Source organism: Oncorhynchus tshawytscha, linkage group LG24 (assembly GCF_018296145.1).
Source record: "Oncorhynchus tshawytscha isolate Ot180627B linkage group LG24, Otsh_v2.0, whole genome shotgun sequence".
In the NCBI taxonomy this organism is placed as follows: domain Eukaryota; kingdom Metazoa; phylum Chordata; class Actinopteri; order Salmoniformes; family Salmonidae; genus Oncorhynchus; species Oncorhynchus tshawytscha.
This window is the reverse complement of record NC_056452.1, coordinates 798,098-814,233: the sequence shown is the minus strand read 5'-3', so window position 1 is coordinate 814,233 and position 16,136 is coordinate 798,098. Positions and strand designations below refer to the sequence as shown.

Below are 16,136 nucleotides of genomic sequence, written 5' to 3'. Positions count from 1 at the left end.
TTGCTTTCCATTTGAAGTCGATTTATTAAAGAATATGCATACTTATCAGTTGCTAAATAAATTAACTTAATTGTAGCCCTATGATTATGCATTTTATAATTGAAATGGAATACACAAGGACACATCAATCTATTGGCCAGAAATCTGTGGTGGTGCATTCCGATTTAACAGTCTCTGGAGGTTTGGAGCCGGCTGCACCGAGACCCCTGAAGTGCCTTCTGCTACAGCTGCGATGTATTGATTGGTTTACCCAGGAAGATACATATATTACCTTTCAAAAGTTTGTAGTCACTTTAGAAATGTCCTTGTTTTTGAAAGAAAAACACATTTTTAGTCAATTAAAATAACATCAAATTAATCCAAAATACAGTTGTAGACATTGTTAATGTTGTAAATTACTATTGTAGCTGGAAGCAACTGATTTTTAATGGAATGTCTACATAGGTGTACAGAGGCCAATTATCATCAACCATCACTCCCGTGTTCCAATGGCACGTTGTGTTATCTAATCCAAGTTGATCATTTTAAAAGGCTAATTGATCATTAGAAAACCCTTTTGCAAGTATGTTAGCACAGCTAAAAACTGTTGTCCTGATTAAAGAAGCAATAAAACTGAAGCAATGGCCTTCTTTTGACTAGCAAAGTATCTGGAGCATCAGCATTTGTGGGTTCGATTACAGGCTTAAAATGGCCAGAAACAAATAACTTTCTTCTGAAACTTGTCAGTCTATTCTTGTTCTGAGAAATGAAGGCTATTCCATGAAAGAAATTGCCAAGAAAATGAAGATCTAGTACAACACTGTGTACTACTCCCTTCACAGAACAGCGCAAACTGGCCCTAACCAGAATAGAATGAGGAGTGGGAGGCCCCGGTGCACAACTGAGCAAGAGGACAAGTACATTAGAGTGTCTAGTTTGAGAAACAGAAGCCTCACAAGTCCTCAACTGGCAGCTTCATTAAATAGTACCCGCAAAACACCAGTCTCAACGTCAACAGTGAAGAGGCGACTCCGGGATGCTTGCCTTCTAGGCAGAGTTCCTCTGTCCAGAGTCTGTGTTATTTTGCCCATCTTAATATTTTATTTTTATTGGCCAGTCTGAGATATGGCTTTTTATTTGCAACTCTGCCTAGAAGGCCATCATCCCGAAGTCGCCTCTTCACTGTTGACATTGAGACTGGTGTTTTGCGGGTAATATTTAATGAAGCTGCCATTAACAACATTAACAATGTCTAGACTGTATTTCTGATCAATTTGATGTTATTTTAATGGGCAAAAAAAGGGCATTTCTAAGTGACCCCAAACTTTTGAAGGGTAGTGTATAATTTGACATGTACACAGAAACTTTGAAAGGTGTCTATAGATTCTGGTTCATCTCTAATGAGGTCGTCACTAGTTACCACAGCCACAAAGTCATAATTATGGCTAAACCCCGGCCTATTTCTACAATTTCTCTACTTAAAATCATATTTTTAAGCTAACGCTAGCTGACTAAACTCAATACCACGATTTACGATGGAGTTGAGTAAAGGGTGGACTGGAGCTCCGACGACACTAAAAACTACGTATTTATAGCCCGCATTTCTTTGGATGCTGAAATCCAGACAGAATAGCCCGCATTTTTGGGGTGCTGAAATCCGTTTTTTTTATAAAGACATTGGAACTCCAGTTTGCCCACACTCGTCGCCGCTCAACGCCATTGTAAATCGTGGAGTTGAGTTTAGTCGGCTAACCTAACCCTAACCAAGCAGCTTTCCTCATGTCTTACCCTAACCTTAAATGAAGAGCAAAAAGCTCATTTTGGTTTTCATTCATCTTTAGGGTTGGGTTTAAAGTCATAGTTATGGCTAAACCCTGCCTATTTTTCCAATTTATCTTCTTAATATCTGATTTTAAACCTAATCCTAGCCAGCTATACTCAAGTCCACGATTTACAATGGATTTGAGCAGCGACTAATGTGGCCGGACTGGAGCTCCAACATCACATAAAATTAAGATTTTAACAAAAATCTACAGATTTCAGCACCCAAAGAATAGCCCACATTTCTTTGGGTGCTGAAATCCAGAATAGCCCACATTTCTTTGGGTGCTGAAATCCAGAATAGCCCACATTTCTTTGGGTGCTGAAATCCAGAATAGCCCGAATTCTTTAGAGTGCTGAAATCTGTAGTTTTTTATAAAAACGTTAGAACTCCAGTATGCCTACTCTAGTCGCTGCTCAACTCCATCTTAAATCGTGGAATTGAGTTTACTCGGCTAACCAAACCCGAACCACACTGCTAACCTTACTCCTAACCATAACCTTATATTAAGACAAAAAAAATCTAATTTTGACTTTCATTCATTTTTAAGAAATAGATCATTTCGACTTTGTGACTGTGGTAACCAGTAACAACCCTCTAATGACCCGGGTATTACATCATGGGACGTTGCCTGTGGCCTGAATGCATCCCTCTCGTGCAACGTGATTGGACCAGGCTAGAGTGGGCAGGCTACCTTGTTTTGGAATGATGGTTTACTTACAAATCGATAAGTCGTCTATTTTGTTTGTCAATAGTCTATTGCAAAGCAAATGGAAATGGACACTGTAGGACAGCGGAGCAAGGTAACTGACAATTCATGGGTAATTTTTTTGTATCGACAATTCGCCTAGGTCTAGCCTACTTTTGCTGATGTAGCTGTTGTAGATCTATCCAGTGTATAGCCTATAGCTTTGGCAAACGCTTTATGAGTTGCTGCTGTCAGTCAACAACATGACGTCCAACAACAAGTTCGGACTCATGAGGGCTTTTCCTTATATGCATATCCACACGTTTTCCTGCCCCCCATGTAAACCAAGGCTTCTGAATAACATTTATTCCGCTGATTGAATTCCTATTGATATTCAAATAATTTGTTCAAACACAACGTGCGGTCACGGGTTAATTGTAATTGGCACCATAAATGCAATGTAGAAAATTAAGCAAAGTAATAAATAACCAAAACAATGTTGTTAATGAACACTCATGGGTGCTGCAACCATTGCTTGAATTGTATTTTTGTAATTGAGGGGAAAACATGGTAAACGTTGCCATAAAGGCAGCTGTTATTGAATGAGAAATATTATATTTTTCAGAAATGGCAAAAACGAGCTCTTGTTTCGTTGTAGAAAATGAGTAGGCCTACATTATATTAGCAATGTATTATGATTCGACTGTCAAATCAAGTTCGCTATTAAAGTAGCCTATGCATAACATCTGTAATTTCACAACTCTTTAGAATAACAAATTAGGTTAATCTCTCATGATTTTAAAAAGTTATTAACAATAAATCACATTGCATGCGCGTGATGATCATTTGTGTAGCAAACTGGTTCCCCATAAAGATTTCTAAAACTTGGAAACATTACAAATTAGCTATATTCTCCATTATTCTGGGACGAATAGAACAATAACTATATGAAATCTATGCCCACAATAAAACTGCCAGAATACTTACCACGAATAACTACGAAGTCTGAAAGACCTCCGAGTCGCATGCACGGAAAAGGCAGGAGGCGTGTACCCTATAGTCCTCACGGAGCGAATTCTCTTCACATTACCAAAAATGCCAAGAAACGATTTTTATTACCCTCAAATCCAACGAGCAACAACTCAGATTACTGGCAAGACTCTTAAATCCCGAAATTACTGGTGTTCCATTGCACTTGAAAAATGTTGAATTGAAATGCATACATCCTTGAAAAGAACTTGAAATAGTTAGCTAGCTAACGTTACGTCTCCAAAACTTTTCTTATTCAGCAAGTTCATACAGTTTCTTCAACTCAAAACATGTCAGTGTTCCACCGCGAGCGCACTCTTCATCCAAACGAAGGGCCTATGTACTTTATGAAGAAGTAATGCGTAAAATATATATATAAATTCCAAAAAGAAGAATCCATCAATTTATGATCTCTCACGGCAGAACGTCTTCTTCCCCGAAAATCATAGTAGTACTGTCCTCAGACGCTTTGTCGGGTTTTAGAAGATTTGTTCTGCTCCTTACGTCCTTACACACACACACACAACCCCCTCCTCCCTCACTTCAGTGGGTATCACTCCCCCCTGAAATTCGATCCGTTTCCTGGCTCTGAATTCCTCCGCCAATCAAACCTCAGTGTCTCCCTCTTTCTACGCTTTTGCCTAGAAAGAAACTACGAGCCTTCCTTGCTCTGTACGCTGAAGGAGAGCGAGAGAGCTCAACCTACGGAGCTCCCTACAAACGTTGTACTGTATAGGTAATAGGGGTTCTCCTCTACCCCTCGTTGGCTTGGCGCAACTTGCAGTAACTACGCCCCCGTGCGGACACAACACCTGATGCGCACAAGTCAGATGTAGAATAGCAATAGGGAATGCATGTATTATTACCATGTTGTATATCATGAAGAATGTTGACATACCGGAGCAGTAGGCTTGTTGTCTATCGCCTATCATTCTCACAGGGTTCAGGTACAGTGTTTTGTATGAGATGAGCCCCCCCTCCCCCATTTCAAGGGGCCCTGAAAGAGAGTTGGAAACTGAGCTGCACTTCCTTAACTCCTGCCAAATATATGGCCATATTAGAGAGTAGAGACACATATTTCCCTCAGATTAAACAGACCAACAAAGAATTCTAAAACAAATCCAAGTTTGATAAACTCCCATATATATTGGGTGAAATACCACAGTAGCATGATTTGTGACCTGTTGCCACAAGAAAATGGCAACCAGTGAAGAACAAACACCATTGTGAATGCAACCCATATTTATGTTTATTTATTTTCCCTTTTGTACTTTATCTATTTGCACATTGTATATAGCCATAATATGACATTTTAAATGTCTCTATTCCTTTAGAACCTTTGTGAGTGTAATGTTTACTGTTGATTTTTATTGTTTAATTCTCTTTTGTTTTATCTATTTCACTTGCATTGGCAATGTAAACACGTTTCCCATGCCAATAAAGCCCTGTGAATTGAATTGAGTGGAGTGGAATAGAGAGAGAGATGGAGGGATGGGAGGAAAGGAGGGAGGCAGAGGACTACTAATCTCTCCCTAAAGTAATTTTTTGTTCTCTTCCAGTAGTGAGTAGAATGTGTGTTTATAGGAAGGAACCCTCCCATATTCAGGATGAATAGAGCAGCTAATAAGGCTGTTACCAAAAGCGAGGTGGTGTGCTGTGAATGGAGCGTTCTCTATCTCTGTTTTTCTCTCCCTTTCACTCGCTATTGCAGTAAAGCCATCAGAGAGATGAAGGTGACAGCTTGGTTCGAAACAAAGAGGGGGGGAAGTTAGAGGAGAAGGGGTGAGAAAGAGTTCTGCTGCAGTTTACTCCCAATACAAGAACGACAAGGAAGTCATTCAAGCAAACTCCCCTGTTCCTTCACCTAACCCTATTTGCAACTTTCCATTTTCACCACCTTTTGAACAGCATGTATTTTTGAATGAAATTTCATCATGTTGGGTTTCTTTAGGCTATTGCCTTGGTTGGGCCCATGTGCTACTAGTTCGCTATTGTCTTCCTGTCCCTAATTAGGTGGTGGACCGAAGCCTTAATAAGGATCGTACCCTTTTCTTACATTTTCGCCTAAAATGACATGCCTAAATCTAACTGCCTATAGCTCAGAACCTGAAGCAAGGTTAATCATATTCTTGATAGCTTTTGAAAGGAAACACATGGAAGTTGGTGGAAATGTGAAATTAATGTACGAGAACACATTAGATCTGGTAAAATGTAATACAAACAAAAAAACATGCGTTTTCAAAAAATAAATCATCATCTTTGAAATGCAAGAGAAAGTCCACACTTTCAGATAGGAGTCTAGGTGTAATTTAGATTTTGGCCACCAGTTGGAAGCAGTGTGTGTGTGTGCAAAGTTTCAGACTGATCCAGTGAATAATTACAGTACTGCACAATATGTTGTATCAAGTCTGCCAGGAGTTTGCCCAAATGTCCCGAATTGGTCAATTGATACATTTTCAAGTACATAACTATAGAGAACTTTCAAAAATGCTATGGTAATAAAAAATGTACGTTTACACACTCCAAGGAATGTCATACATGATGGATCATTAGCTTATACATCTAGACGAATAATTAGACCAAGGCGCAGCGTGAGTAGAGTTCCACATTTTAATGATAGTGAAACTTCCAAAACAACAAAGATATGACGATCGTGAAATATGTAGTGCACATAGGCACTCATACAAAACAATATCCCACATAGCAGGTGGGAAAAAGGACACACTACGTATTCTCCCCAATTAGAGGCAATGATTATCAGCTGCCTCCAATTGGGAACCATATACACACACCAACATAGAAAAATAATATCTAGAATCCCCCCTAGTCACGCCCTGACCTAAAACACTATAGAGAACCCCAAGGGCTCTCCATGGTCAGGGCGTGACACAAAGACAGTGGTGGGTCAAACTGTAGACCTCAGTTCCTACATTTGAACATTTATCAAACAAAACTATGCTACATTTTATCTCTGGGACCCTCAGGATGACAAATCAGAGCAAGATTACTGAATGTATCAAACCAGTTGCCGTGATAAACGTTTTTTTGTTGTTGTGCTGTCTCCTCAAACAATAGCATGGTATTTTTTCACTGTAATAGCTACTGTTAATTGGACACTGCAGTTAGATTTTAAGATTTCTCCCCATATAAGACATGTCTATGTCCCGGAAAGTTGGCTGTTGTATACAACGTCATTCTAGTCACATTAGCAACAACCATCCTGGTTTAGGGACACAGATCCCATAGAGGTTTAAAACATGAATTTGATCGATCCCCATCACGGGAGGAGCAGATTTTTTGTTTAACTATATGACAGTAAAACACTGTTATGATAACTATAACATTTTTTGGCACCTTCAAATCTTGCACATTTTCTCATAAGAGGTATATTTCAACACTTAGCCGCTCAGGCAAATTTGCCAACTACTAAACAGTTGATCTGATCTCCCGTTCATACCCCTTGTGATAAAGGCAGCCGATGGCCTGCTTCTATCTACGTTGTAAACACACCCTCTTGTGAAAACGCGAGCTGCTTTCTAATGAAGAGGAACAGATATAGCTTGTCTTGATTATATGAAGAGATAACTCTGTTGACCATTTAGCCAATTTATTGAAAGCTAGCCAATGTTACTAACCTATCCATCTACTGTACAGTGCAATCGGAAGGTACTCAGACCCCCATACCTTTTCCACATTTTGTTACGTTAAAGCCTGATTCTAAAATTGTTTTTTTTTTATTCCCTCATCAATATACAGACAGTACCCCATAATGACAAAACGAAAACAGGTTTTTAGACATTTTTGCAAATGTATCAAAAATAAAACACCGAAACAGCACATTTACATAAGTATTCAGACCCTTTACTCAGTACTTTGTTGAAGCACCTTTGGCAGCAATTACAGTCTTGAGTCTTCTTGGGTATGATGCAACAAGCTTGGCATACCTGTATTTGGGGAGTTTCTCCCATTCTTCTCTGCAGATCCTCTCAAGCTGTCAGGTTGGATGGAGAGCATTGCAGCACAGCTATTTTCAGGTCTCTCCAAAAATGTTGGATCAGGTTCAAGTCTGGGCTCTGGCTTGGCCACTCAAGGATATTCAGCAACTTGTCCTGAAGCCACTCCTGCATTGTATTGGCCGTTGTTTGTTGTAAGGTGAACCTTCACCCCAGTCTGAGGACCTGAGTCCTCTGGAGCAGGTATTCATCATCTGTACTTTGGCCCGTTCATCTTTCCCTCGATCAAGACTAGTCTCCCAGTCCCTTCCGCTGAAAAACATCCCTACAGCATGATGCTGCCACCATGCTTCACCATAGGGATGGTGCAAGGTTTCCTTCAGCTGTGATGCTTGGCATTCAGGCCAAAGAGTTTAATGTTGATTTCATCAGACCAGAGAATCTTGTTTTCATGGTCTAAGAATCCTTTAGGTGCCTTTTGACATACTCCAAGTGGGCTGTCATGTGCCTTTTACTGAGGAGTGGCTTCCGTGAAGGCCTGATTGGTGGAGTGCTGCAGAGATGTTGTCCTTCTGGAAGGTTCTTCCATCTCCACAGAGGAACTCTGGAGCTCTGTCAGAATGACCATCGGGTTCTTGGTCAACTCCCTTACCAAGGCCCTTCCCCCCCAATTTCTCAGTTTGGCCGGATGGCCAGCCCTTGGTGATTCCAAACTTCTTCCATTTAAGAATGATGGAGGCCACTGTGTTCTTGGGAACCTTCAATACTGCCCCAGATCTGTGCCTCGACACAACCCTGTCTCGTAGCTTTACGGACAATTCCTTCAACCTCATGGCTTGGTTTTTACTCTGACATGCATTGACAACTGTGGGACCTTATATAGACAGGTGTTTGCCTTTCCAAATCATGTCCAATCAATTTAATTCCTGATTTGCATCGTAACAGAGACTCCTTGTGGTGGGCCAGAAGCCTGCAAGCTGACTTTGGTCGTCAGTTGAACGTGTTTCCTCCAACACATTGGTGCAGCTGGCTTCTGGGTAAAGCGTTTGGCAGGTCATGTTTCGGAGGATGCATGACTCGACCTTCGCCTCTCCCGAGCCTGTTGAGGAGTTGCAGCGATGAGACAAGATCGTAATTGGATCGCAATTGGATATCATGTAAAAGGGGGTAAAAATTAGAAATAAGGTATTTCTGTTTATATTTTTAATACATTTGCAAACATTTCTAAAACCTGTTTTCGGTTTGTCATTATGGGGTATTATGGGGTATTGTGTGTAGATTGATGAGGACATTCTTTTATTAAGAATAAGGCTATAACGTAACAAAATGTGGAAAAAGTTAAGGCATCTGAATGGTTTACGAATGCACTGTACCTAAGTCACCCACTCCAGTATCCCTACACATTGAATACGTTCCTGGCACTGACCTGTATATACTGCAATCTCCTGTTCTTTAAAGGAGAATTGCTCTCTGGGGGAATCTTGGCTTGTTTTCATAATTTCTGAGGCATTTCTAGGACAGTGAGATGTGTTTCAAACATAATTTCCCAGGAGGAAGGCAGATCAGGACTTCGCGGCTGAAAGATACACCCTATGACAGCTTCTGGTGTTTTGATGGGGGGGCGCGATCTAAAAATGCATGTAGTCCTGCTTTGTGACATTTTGCGAAGGCTCTATGTTATACTGATCGCACTATACATTTTTGTGGATGTAGATATGGTTGTCCTTGTTAGATAGAGCCATTGGACTTCTTTCAGAGATGTTCTTATGGGCTGATTCATTGCTAAATATACAAGCAGACACATTTTTTGCAGTCTCTTAAATACTACACCTTGTGTTTGGTGGTGCATTGTGCTCTGGCCCTCATCCTTTCCCCAGGCAGGCTTTATTTAAATGTTTATTTATTTATGTATTTTATTTCACCTTTATTTAACCAGGTAGGCTAGTTGAGAACAAGTTCTCATTTGCAACTGCGACCTGGCCAAGATAAAGCAAAGCAGTTTGAAACATACAACAACACAGAGTTACACATGGATTAAACAAACATACAATCAATAATACAGAAGAAAGATCTACATACAGCATGTGCAAATGAGGTAGGATAAGAGAGGTAAGGCAATAAATAGGCCATGGCAAAGTAATTACAATATAGCAATTAAACACTGGGATGGTAGGATGTGCAGAATATGAATGTGCAAGTTGAGATACTGGGGTGAAAAGGAGCAAGATAAATAAATAAATACAGTATGAGGATGAGGTAGATTGGATGAGCTATTTACAGATGAGCTATGTACAGGTGCAGTGATCTGTGAGCTGCTCTGAGAGCTGGTGCTTAAAGCTAGTGAGGGCGGTAAGAGTCTCCAGCTTCAGAATTATTTGCAGTTCGTTCCAGTCATTGGCAGCAGAGAACTGGAAGGAGAGGCAGCCAAAAGAAGAATTGGCTTTGGGGGTTACCAGTGAGAAATACCTGCTGGAGCACGTGCTACGGGTGGGTGCTAATATGCTAATATGGTGACCAGTGAGCTGAGATAAGGTGGGGCTTTACCTAGCAGAGACTTGTAGATGACCTGGAGCCAGTGGGTTTGGCGACGAGTATGAAGCGAGGGCCAGCCAACGAGATCATACAGGTCGCAGTGGTGGGTTGTATATGAGGCTTTGGTGACAAAACGGATGGCACTGTGGTAGACTGCATCCAATTTGTTGAGTAGAGTGTTGGATGCTATTTTGTTAATGACATCGCCGAATTCGAGGATCGGTAGGATGGTCAGTTTTACGAGGGTATGTTTGGCAGCATGAGTGAAGGATGCTTTGTTGCAATATAGGAAGCCGATTCTATATTAAATTTTGGATTGGAGATGTTCAATGTGAGTCTGGAAGGAGAGTTTACAGTCTAACCAGACACCTAGGTATTTGTAGTTGTCCACATATTCTAAGTCAGAACCGTCCAGAGTAGTGATGCTGGACAGGCGGGCAGGTGCGGGCAGCGATCGGTTGAAGAGCATGCATTTAGTTTTACTTGCATATAAGAGCAGTTGGAGGCCACAGAAGGAGAGTTGTATGGCATTGAAGCTCATCTGGAGGTTAGTTAACACAGTGTCCAACAGAATGGTGTCTTCTGCGTAGAGGTGGATCAGAGAATCATTGATGTATACAGAGAAGAGAGTCGGCCCGAGAATTGAACCCTGTGGCACCGCCATAGAGACTGCTAGAGGTCTGGACAACAGGCCCTCCGATTTGAAATACTGAACTCTATCGGAGATGTTGTTGGTGAACCAAGCTAGGCAATCACTTGAGAAACCAAGGCTGTTGAGTCTGCAAAAAAGAATGTTGTGATTGACAGAGTTGAAAGCCTTAGCCAGGTCGATGAGTACGACTGCACCGTAATGTCTCTTATCGATGGCGGTTATGCTGTTGTTTAGGACCTTGAGCGTGGCTGAGGTGCACCCATGACCAGCTCTGAAACCAGATTGCATAGCGGAGAAGGTACGGTGAGATTCGAAATGGTCGGTAATCTGTTTGTTAACTTGGCTTTCAAAGACCTTAGAAAGGCAGGGTAGAATAGATATAGGTCTGTAGCAGTTTGGGTCTAAAGTCTCTCCCCCTTTGAAGAGGGGGATGACCGCGGCAGCTTTCCAATTTATGGGAATCTCAGACGATACGAAAGAGAGGTTGAACAGGCTTGTAATAGGGGTTGCAATAATTTTGGCAGATCATTTTAGAAAGACAGGGTCCAGATTGTCTATCCCGGCTGATTTGTAGGGGTCCAGATTTTGCAGCTCTTTCAGTACATCAGCTATCTGGATTTGGGTGAAGGAGAAGTGGGGGAGGTTTGTGCGAGTTGCTGTGGGGAGCGCAGGGCTGTTGACTGGGGTAGGGGTAGCCAGGTGGAAAGCATGGCCAGCCGTAGAAAAATGCTTATTGAAATTCTCAATTAAACTTAGTTCACAAGATTAAACATTTAGGATCTAGGTTGTGAGATGTTGGAAACCAACCAGAAAAACCTGGCTTTAACCAGCAAAACAGAATGTTTACTATACTAAACAGGAAAATCTAAACATGGGCTGCTCCCTACACGGCAATGTTTTTCACCTAACAACTCCCCAAAAACGTGATTTTGTGGCAGTCACTCAAACCAGGCTAACATCTCATGATGCTACTGTTCAATCATTTCTTTGAGATCTGCAGACAGGTATGGAGTGAACCAAGGGCTATATCTATTCCTAGTTCGATTTTTTTTTCATGGAGCATGCTTATTTAAGATGGTGAGGAAGGCACTTTTAAAGAATAACCAGGCATCCTCTACTGACGGGATGAGGTCAATGTCATTCCAGGATACCCCGGCCAGGTCAATTAGAAAGGCCTGTTCTCAGAAGTGTTTTAGGGAGCGCTTGACAGTGATGAGGGTTGGTCGTTTGACCGCAGATCCATTACGGATGCAGGCAATGAGGCATTGATTTCTGAGATCTTGATTGAAAACAGCAGAGGTGTATTTGAAGGGCGAGTTAGTTAGGATGATATCTATGAGGGTGCCCATGTTTACGGATTTGGGGTAGAGGTCGACCGAATATGATTTTTCAACGCCGATAGCGATTATTGGAGGACCAAAAACAGCCGATACTGATTAATCGGGCGATTTTTATTTATTTATTTGTAATAATGACAATTACAACAATACTGAATGAACACTTATTTTAACTTAATATAATACATCAATAAAATCAATTTAGCCTCAAATAAATAATTAAACATGTTCAATTTGGTTTAAATAATGCAAAAACAAAGTGTTGGAGAAGAAAGTAAAAGTGCAATATGTGCCATGTAAGAAAGCTAACGTTTAAGAGCCTTGCTGAGAACATGAGAACATATGAAAGCTGGTGGTTCCTTTTAACATGAGTCTTCAATATTCTCAGGGAAGAAGTTTTAGGTTGTAGTTATTATAGGAATTATAGGACAATTTCTCTCTATACCATTTTTATTTCATATACTGTAACTTTGACTATTGGATGTTCTTATAGGCACTTTAGTATTGCCAGTGTAACCGTATAGCTTCCGTCCCTCCCTCTCCTCGCTCCTACCTGGGCTCGAACCAGGAACACATCGACAACAGCCACCCTCGAGACAGCGTTACCCATGCAGAGCAAGGGGAACAACTACTCCAAGTCTCAGAGCAAGTGACTTTTGAAACTCTATTAGTGCGCACCCCGCTAACTAGCTAGCCATTTCACATTGGTTACACCAGCCTAATCTCGGGAGTTGATAGGCTTGAAGTCATAAACAGCGCAATGCTTGAAGCATTGCAAAGAGCTGCTGGCAAAACGCACGGAAGTGCTGTTTGAATGAATCCTTACGAGCCTGCTGGTGCCTACCATCGCTCAGTCAGACTGCTCTATCAAATCATAGACTTAATTATAACATATTAATACACAGAAATACGAGCCTTAGGTCATTAATATGGTCGAATCCGGAAACTATCATCTTGAAAACAAAACGTTTATTCTTTCAGTGAAATACGGAACCATTCCGTATTTCATCTAACGGGTGGCATCCATAAGTCTAAATATTCCTGTTACATTGCACAACCTTCAATGTTATGTCATAATTACATACAATTCTGGCAAATTAGGCGGCCCAAACTGTTGCATATACACTGACTCTGCGTGCAATGAACGCAAGAGAAATGACACAATTTCACTGGGTTAATATTGTCTGCTAACCTGGATATCTTTCAGCTAAATATGCAGGTTTAAAAATATATACCTCTTTGTATTGATTTAAAGAAAGGTATTGATGTTTATGGTTAGGTACAGTCGGGCAATGATTGTGCTTTTTTCACAAATGCGATTTTGTTAAATCATCCCCCATTTGGCGAAGTTGTCTGTCTTTGTTAGGAAGAAATAGTCTTCACACAGTTCGCAACGAGCCAGGCGGCCCAAACTGCTGCATATACCCTGACTCTGTCGCAAGAGAAGTGACACAATTTCCCTAGTTAAAAGAAATTCATGTTAACAGGCAATATTACCTAAATACGCAGGTTTAAAAATATATACTTGTGTATTGATTTTAAGAAAGGCATTGGTGTTTATGGTTAGGTACACGTTGGAGCAATGACAGTCCTTTTTTCGCGAATGCGCACCGCATCGATTATATGCAACGCAGGACAAGCTAGATAAACAAGTAATATCAGCAACCATGTGTAGTTAACTAGTGATTATGATTGTTGGTTGATTGATTGTTTTTATAAGATGAGTTTAATGCTAGCTAGCAACTTACCTTGGCTTCTTACTGCATTTGCGTAACAGGCAGGCTCCTCATGGAGTGCAATGTAAAGCAGGTGGTTAGAGCGTTGGACTAGTTAACCGTAAGGTTGCAAGATTGAATCCCCGAGCTGACAAGGTAAAAATCTGTCGTTCTGCCCCTGAACAAGGCAGTTAACCCACCGTTCCTTTGGCCGTCATTAAAAATAAGAATGTGTTCTTAACTGACTTGCCCAGTTAAATAAAGGTGTAAAAAAAAAAAAAAAAAAAAAAAAAGCGGTTTCCAAATATACCGATTTCCGATTGTTATGAAAACTTGAAATCGTCCCTAATTAATCGGCCATTGCGATTAATCGTTCGACCTCTAATATGGGGTTGTACCTGGTAGGTTCCTTGATAATTTGTGTGAGATTGAGGGCATCAAGTTTAGATTGTAGGATGGCCGGGGTATTAAGCATGTCCCAGGTTAGGTCACATAGCAGCACAAGCTCAGAAGCTAGATGGGGAGCAATCAATTCACATATGGTGTCCAGGGCACAGCCGGGGGAAGAGGGTGGTCTATAGCAAGCGACAATGGTGAGAGACTTGTTTCTGGAAAGGTGCATTTTTAGAAGTAGAAGCTTGAATTGTTTTGGTACAGACCTGGATAGTAGATAGAACTCTGCAGGCTATCTCTGCAGTAGATTGCAACACTGCCCCCTTTGTCAGTTCTATCTTGGTGGAAATTGTTATAGTTAGGGATGGAAATTTCAGTCTTTTTGGTGGTTTTCCTAAGCCAGGATTCAGACACGGCTAAGACATCCGGGCTGGCAGAATGTGCTAAAGCAGTGAATAAAGCAAATTTAGGCAGTAGGCTTCTAATGTTAACATGCATGAAACCAAGGCTTTTACGGTTCCAGAAGTCAACAAATGAGAGCACCTGGGGAGTAGGAGTGGAGCTAGGCACTTCAGGTCCTGGTTTAACCTCTACATCACCAGAGGAACAGAGGAGAAGTAGGATAAGGGTACGGATAAAGGCTATATAAGGGTACGGATAAAAGGAGGTTTCTGGGCATGATAGCATAGATTCAAGGCATAATGTACAGACAAAGGTATGGTAGGAAGAGAGTACATTGGAGGTAAACCTAGGTATGAGTAAGGAAGAGAGAGATATAGGTGATGTCATCGCATAAGTGCGAGGTGGAACAACATGGTTGGTTAAGGCATATTGAGCAGGGCTATATTGAGCAGGGCTCTACAGTGAAATAAGACAGTCATCACTAACCAGGACAGTAATGGACAAGGCATATTGATGTTAGGGAGAGGCATGTGTAGCCAAGTGATCGTATGGGTCCAGTGAGTTGTTGGGCTGGCTGGGGACACGGCGATTCAGACAGTTAACAGGCCGGTGCTAGCATGCTATCAGTTAGCAGGCCGGGCATAGCAAACTAGCATAAGGCCTTAGAGGGACGTCGTGATGGGGGAAGAGTCTGTTTTTGCCTCCTCGTGCGGTGATGTCGATAGACCAGGTGTGGAATTTGTAGGGTTCCAAGTAGCAGAGTGGTCCAAGTCCAATTGGCAAAATGGGTATAGTGGTCTAAGAAACTGGCCGTTGGATCAGCTAACAGTCCAATATGCTATAGATAGCTAGCAGGCCGCGGTTAGCAGAATGGGCCTTCAGGGGACGTCGCGCCTGAGGGGCCTGTTGGGATCCTAGGGCAGATTATTTCGGTATTCCAGTCGTGAAAGATCGGCGGGGTTCCATGCCCCGTACCGGCAGTAGATGGGGTCCGGATATTGTAGCCGAGGAGTGGGCTTCAGGTGTAGCCCAGAAGCCCTAGCCGGGAGATGGGTCTAACATGGGCTAGCCCCAGGTTAGTTGGTGCTTGCTCCGGGATGGGAACGTTAGGCAGGAGTAGTCAACCCGGGTTGCGGTTAGCTAGCTGCCATGATCTAGATTAAAGGGTTCAGAGTTTTGCGGTAGGAATCCGGTGATATGGAGAGAAAAATAGGCTCTGGTTTGAAACGCGTTGTACGAACTGGCGAGAGCTTTCCGAGCTAAAGGTTAGCCGAATGGTAGCTAGTTAGCTAGCTAGCTTCAGTTGAGGTAATCCAGTTTGGAGGTTAATAGAAATACTTTAGAAAAAAACAGATCCACACCACATTGGGTGAGGCGGGTTGCAGGAGAGTATTTTGAAGTTGAGGTTTAGGAAAAATGTTAAAAGGAATGCGAAGAAAAAGTTATATACATGGGACGAGACAAGACAAAGACATCTGACTGCTACGCCATCTTGGATATTAAATGGAGGCGGACACTAACTACAATCCTTTGAGAAAAACTGAAAGAACGGACCAGAACTTCAAGTGATTCCTCTCATCAACACGAATTTGATGATGGAGCATCTATTAGCTACATGGTGACATTCAACCTAA

At 41.7% G+C, this 16,136-nt stretch overlaps 1 protein-coding gene across 6 annotated transcripts in view; it reads right to left on the bottom strand.

Annotated features, from left to right (window-relative positions):
- The window catches only part of LOC112223890 (fibroblast growth factor receptor 2), a 96,500-nt gene extending 92,288 nt beyond the window's left edge, over positions 1–4,212 (bottom strand). For 2 of the 6 annotated variants that reach the window (XM_024387199.2, XM_024387200.2), the window contains exon 1: positions 3,477–4,207. The gene's annotated coding sequence lies outside the window, so the exon portion shown is untranslated. Of the gene's footprint in view, positions 1–3,476 lie in introns of all 6 variants that reach the window. The other 4 variants (XM_024387198.2, XM_024387197.2, XM_024387196.2 and 1 more) reach the window with 4 other exon arrangements.
- Between the last annotated feature and the right edge of the window lie 11,924 nt (positions 4,213–16,136).